Raw genomic sequence first — 6675 nt, 5'->3', positions numbered from 1 at the left:
AATGAATCGGCGTTAATAATAATTCACATATGGGACAAAACACAATTAGGCTGCTTTTGGCTACAGGCAAAGAGAAGACAGCTCCCTCTAAAATGTGATCTCATCTCATCAAAGGCACTTCAGCTTTCCCAGTAGTCCTGAGTGAGCAGATAGTACGGCTCTATGTGATAATGATGTTTATGGAAATAATATGACTGAAAGTTATCACTGGACACAAAGAGCAGCGAGATGGAGACATCAATCATGCAATGATGACCCATAAATTGATTCCTTATCAGCTCGTGTAAATGGATGGAAAGAGTGATTCAGTGCTTTGGTTTATTAAATAGAAAACTCAATTTTTTCTCCCTCCCCACTACCAGCACTGTTTTGTTTCAAAAGTTAGCTTTTAAAAAAAAAAATTATTTCGTTTTTTTATAAATTTGTTTGGAGTGCAGAGGAAAGCCGAGCAGCAAAGCTCACCCGTAGCTTTTAATAACACGATGGCCACCATCCAGCTTCAGACGAGTCCTGGGATTGGCTGATCCCTTCACACTCTGGCACCTGGAGCAAGCCTGAAGTATATGTATGTGTGTGTCTGTATGTGTGAGTGGGAGAGGGAGAGGGTGAAAGAGGCTGTCATTGGTGGCTGCACTATTGGAGGCGTGACATGACGAGAATCAAAGGCCGTCACCTGCAACCGAGTGAGAAGAAAAATCATTAAAATGGTTTCAGGCCAAAAGCCTTTGCATAAAATCCGAAAACTTTTAGTTTGGGAGAGGAGAAAAAAACATTTTCTCTTGGTTTTAAATTCAAAGTTCAAAGTGCATTCAAGGAAATTCTTGGCTTAGGTTTTGGTATTTGCAGCAGGTGTGAGGGAATACGTGAGGAGAAAAACCTTCCTGACTAAAACTGTCTGCGTTCGAGTTTGTATTAAAAAGACAAAGCTGCAGCGCTGCCCGCAACACTCAGTGGTGACCCACGTATTTGTTTATGATTGGCAACCCCCGTCTGAAAACGGCTGTGCAAATACGATATGTACATTTGCATGTTTGTTGTCATTCATTTCACCATTAATCTATAATCCAAACTAAACTGGCGGTAAACAGCATTGCGGGGGGAGGTGTTTGGTTGTTCAGCTGTGGCTCCAGGATCATCCAGTGATACATGCAAAATGGGGCTTTGGGTCAAGATCACAGCACAGATAGAAACAGATAAAAAAAAAAAACCTGCCATTTTCTCTGCACAGAAATCCTCAGCAGCGTTTTCTATACTTCTCAAGTTGGTGTTGTTTATGAGACTCCTGCGCCAGCTTAGCCGGTGCGGAAGTGACCTTTCCGAGTCATTGAAAATGCAGAGTAGCTACAGACAAACTGACCTGCAGAGGAATTAGCCGCTGCTCCTTTCGTCTCCTGCAAACCCAACAGCTTGAACACGCCTGGGCGCTGCCTCACAAAGGCGCTCTATGGAGGAGGCCTATTAATCTTCCCAAAGCCTCAAAAAAGCAAAAGAGTCAGTGTGGGCCCCTAAGTCTGGTGCCCGGGGCCCGCAGAACGGGGGTCCTTGGCAGGCTCTGTGGGGTCAGTCTTGGCCCTGGATCAAATAGGTGGGGGTGGGACAAGGGCACAGGATGGTGTACCTATGCCCTTTAACAGATGCCAGGCTGAGGCTGGCTCCGGGGAGAGGGGAAAGGATCATTCCTGGTGCTGCTGGCCTTCACAAACATCAATCAGGATGTAGCTGTTCTTCCTCCATCATTAAAGAGGAGATAGAAAGAGGGTAATCTGAAAGCGCTGCAGCTTCTCCGTCTGATATTTAAGGGCCCGGAGTGCGACTGAAGAGAGCGAGTGACACCTGTGATGCCGCCACTGCATTACGGAGAGAAATATTTTATTAGGAGTTTAATCTTCTGATACATGAAGCGATAACAGCTGACAGTACAACATGCAGATTGCGAGTGTGAGTAATTATTTGCCTGCACTCTGAGTAAATATTGAAGCAAAATAGGCCCGTTCTGTATTTTGAGCCTTTTGCGGCATGTAAAAATAGCAAGAAATGATCGTTAAATCTTTAAAAATATAAGTATTTAGTAGTTCCCTACAAACATCTGCTGAAACACATTACACATACTGTTGCAATGGATGATATATTCCTTCAGAAAGATGTGAAAGGAAAGAGGAAAGGTTGTAAAATTTGCTGGCTTCTAGTGGGTGGGGCTTTTAAATTAAATCAGAGGCCCAGGTGCAAGAAGGCATGAAGGGAGGGGATCTTTTTCCTTTTTTTTTCCCTTTAACTGAGCCAACACCTGCCTTTAGCTTAGTTTACCTTTTTGGGACTGGTCGCAAGCAGCAAATCTTAACAAGAATCTCTGTATTAGGTACTATTTAGGCCGGCTGCTGGTGCTGAGAAATCTACTTAAGCTAACCTGACTTAAGGTAAGCCCTAAATAACCCAGTGCCAGCAACCTTCAGTTACTTCCTGTAAATCCTTTACAGGCACACCCGGTGTTAAAAAAGTAGAGCTTCTAGTCATTCACTGTCATGTCTTAAATATACATACATGCATTTAAGTGTGTGTGTATTGTCAACAGCGTGCACCAAACCCAGTGTTACTCAGAGGGTGTAACAGTCTGTCGCAAACGTTAAAAGTTAGGCACTGAAATAATCTTTTATAAGGGAAACATACAAATATAAAGTGGTGTAATTAAAAATGAATTCATTACTCAATAAACTCAATTATGCAAAACCATAAATTAATATTGCTCATCTCAATATACAACATAAATGAATGAGACCAAAAATAAATCCAAAGCCATTAAATAAGGTTACAGTTGTGAAGCCTCGAGCTGTTTTCACTATCGCCGTCGTCAAGCCAGAGGCACGTCTGACCGAGGAGCTATTGAAGACTGTAATTTGCAAAATAAGCATCTAGTTGGATTAAATGAGACTTGGAATTGATATTTTACAGCATAAATTTATGAGGAACCTACTGAGGTCAAAGATCAAGGGAAACAGGGGCTGTTTTTTATGGCCTAGACAATAGCGACTTCTTTTTGCCACCGGTTGGCAATCAGAAAGAATGCAGGTTCAAGGCACTCCTCTTTAGGCTTCACTTTTCCAGCATCTGCATTCTTTTAAAAGAATTATACATGTGGAATTTGCACAGATGGCATCATGGAGGGAAAAAAGCAAACAAAACACCAGTTCTCTGCACAGCAAGTCTGTCTACCATGGACACAATTCATGCAGAATCTACCTCCAAATCATCATTTTATTACAGTCCAGTGATTTATTCTGGTACATTTAAATGATAAAAATTTAACTTTCATCACATTTTAGAGCACAGAGATTCATAATCAGTAAGATAAAACTAATAAATTCCGATTATTTCCTGCTGTTTGACTGTTTGATCCCTAGGGGTGTAGTTTTGAATTCAGCATATTTGTGGAGGGGCTGAGGTAGAAACCAAATGATGATTTTTCCTTAAATAAACAGTCTGTAATCAAGTTTCCTGAGCTCTAAATGCACAAACAATAAAGAGGAAACATTTAATTTGATTTCTGTCAAGTAAATCTACGAAAAGCAAAACCCTAAAATTATCCTGTTATTGCCTTAATGCTTCACTATCCTTCAGCTGGGCCTAATGCCTCTTAAACAAATAGACCTTGCTCAGGCTTTTCAGTGTTTGTAAGGACTTGTCAGAATAGATGTACCCTGCTGTGGCTGCTGCTCTTTTCCCCCCACAGCCTGCGAGGACTGAACAGAGCTCTACTGTGCCTCGGCGGACATTGAAATTCCCCCGACGTTTGTACAGTGAATTCCATTTCCGTGCCTTTTGATTCATACTTCTTTTTTCCTCCTCCTTTCCCCCTGTGAAGTACCTTTTTGTCCCCTGTTTGAACTTGGGTGAAGAATTCATCTGCAAGTGGAGGTTGGAGGTCAGACAAAATGGGCGAACTGAATGACTTAAGGAGCGACGGAAAGGGAAAAATATGAGGAATGGTGGCATGCATTGACAATGAATAAGATTAAATAAGGTCTGCAAGTGATGGCTTCCTCTGTTAATGCGATTAGTGGAAGTGGGCTGTTTGTATAAGCGTTAATGGGAATTCAGTTGAAAGAAGTAATGGTGATGAATATCCAAAGTTCAACCAATCCGACCTGTGAAGAAGAAGGAGCTCAGAAACTGTTACGCTTTAAAAACATTGTTTTATTATTAATGTTCTTCTTTATTAGCAGTAACACGTGCTCACAAGAGTGATGGCAGCTGGCCCGCGACACAAACTCATCTAACTGGAAGCTAAAAAAAGAAAGTCAGCATGAACTCCTGGATTGGACGCTTTGTTTTTGCTCCTGTGCCATACACTCTAGCTGCTCAGCTTTTTCTTTATAATCAATGCTGTCTACATTTACTGTTGAGGTCAGCTCTGAGCAGCTTGTTCTCATCACAGTGAGGTTCATCTATAACTATATGCGGTTTGTGGATTAGGGGATGAAAGAATGCCACTGACTGTGAAATTGCCTGATTTTTATCGGGGATGTTGGTGAGCAGCTGTGCACAATCCTCTGCCCTAATCTCGGGGCTGGAGAGGGGACTGGGCAAGGAGGGGAGGTGTTTGTGTGTGTTTTTGTCTCCCTGCATGTGTGTGTGTGTGTGTGTGTGTGTGTGTGTGTGTGTGTGTGTGTGTGTGTGTGTGTGTGTGTGTGTGTGTGTGTGTGTGTGTGAGAGAGAGAGTGTTGCGTGCATGCCAATGTTGGAAAGGTTCTGAATGGTTGTGTTTATGCATGATCCTTCAGAAGACTAGTTATCCCTGATAAGTTATCCCAGTGTTGTCCCAAAATCGGTGGTGCTACAGGGATGCAGGATTCAGTAGATGACTGTGGCGACAGCTTGGCTTTTTCTGTTTCAGTTGGTAAAGGCCAGTAAAAAGATATGTCATAATAATATTATTGATGCATTGACTGTATAATCCTGTCTCTCCACTATCTAACCAAGTCTAGTCCTGGAATAAGGATAGAGAGGAAATCTAATTAAAGTTCATGTTGCATAATAGTGAATCCATAAAACTGTATTCTGTCTACAAAGTTTCATATTAAATTAAATTCAGTTTGACTTAGCACTGAGTCACAACAACAGTCACCTCAAGACACTCTATATTGTAAGGTAAAGATCCTACGGTAATACAGAGAAAACACAGACAACCCCCTCTGAGCAGGCATGTGGTGACATTGGGAAAGAAAAATTTCCTTTCAACATGAAGAAACGTCCGGAAGAACCAGGTTCTACAACTTCCTGCCCACCTATTTGAGCAGACAATTTGCATGGGGCATTTGAATGTCACTAAACTCTGTGGTGTTGTGCTCAGTTTACTGTTTTAGCTCTTTTGAAAAAATGCTCAGATATGCAAAAGGCCCAGCAGCAACTGGGAGGCAGACAATTAGCAACTCAGTCATGGAGCATGGAGCAACTACAAAGCGGGATATTTTCCTTAGAACGAGCCAAAATGTTCCTCTCACCCATAGCCTCCTGACTTTATGGCAGTAAAGATATTCACAGGTGAAAAAAAGAGTTTTAATCTCTGTTTTTAATTTTCCTCTTAATGACAGCTAGGTGATTTCTTTTTATAGTTAATAATTAAATTTAGGCTTACTGTTAGGCATTATATAGCAAGTGGAAGCTGCTAACTGTTTGCTAATTACTCTGCTAGTTACTGAACTGGACCTCTTTACAGTTTTTGTGGTGCTGGTGCCTTCTGGACCTTTTTTAATGGAGTTAGCTAACAAATAGCATGGTTTGCCATGTGGCACGGCCCATTCAAAAAGTCCATACTCTATTTTTGGTAAGTGGAGCTCTAGTATTTTACTGAGCTACTTAGCCTTGCTAGCCAAACTTGCTAGCATTAGTGGAAAACTTTACACCATCTTTTCTAAACATGGTCACTTCTGGCAAGTTTGCCATTGTGTTAAATTTGAGTTTTTAAATCAGACTTTACAAAGCAATGTGCGATGCTATAGTATCTTTTATTTAGCCTAGTCTATGATTTATACATAGAGTGCTTGAAAATATATCCTAAAAAAAACAAAATAAAGTGCATTACTATTTAGTACTATTTGAAATGTAATTAGATTTTTATTGTATATTTATGGATTTTTTTTAACAATGCATTGAATTTTACTATTTATGGAAATTCCCAAAAACTTCTGCAAAAAGTAGACAATGTACTAGCAAAAACTTTGGAGGCCATTTTACATGTATTGTGGATTTATTGTTTAAATGTCTATACTTTTACTAAAATTTGCACAGCACAGTAGTATAGCTCTTTGGAAGTCATGTTCATACATATACATTTATGCAATTAAATGTTTTAGAGATTTCAAATGTTTATAGTAAAATACACATTTGGTAAAAAAAAAAAAAACCTCCAACTCACAATTGTATGAAGTGTGACCACTTTTGTGACCAAAAAGAAACAAAGTTACAGAATAGAGAAATACAGAAAGTGTCATTTCGGTCAGTTAAATAACATATACGATCAATGTAGGAAGTGTGTGTGTAGATTTATGTTTCAGAAACATCACAAGAATTTCTTTTTTCAAAGTGGATGCAGAGTACAGGGTTTGTCAGTCTTTGATCGTGTGTTTGATGTATTGCTGCCCACATACAGAAGCATGCTTTGTGTGGGCAACGCATGACACT

Source organism: Rhamphochromis sp. 'chilingali', assembly GCF_963969265.1.
Source record: "Rhamphochromis sp. 'chilingali' genome assembly, chromosome: 1".
Taxonomy (NCBI): domain Eukaryota; kingdom Metazoa; phylum Chordata; class Actinopteri; order Cichliformes; family Cichlidae; genus Rhamphochromis; species Rhamphochromis sp. 'chilingali'.
The sequence above is the reverse complement of the archived record's forward strand: the minus strand, read 5'-3'. Positions refer to the sequence as shown.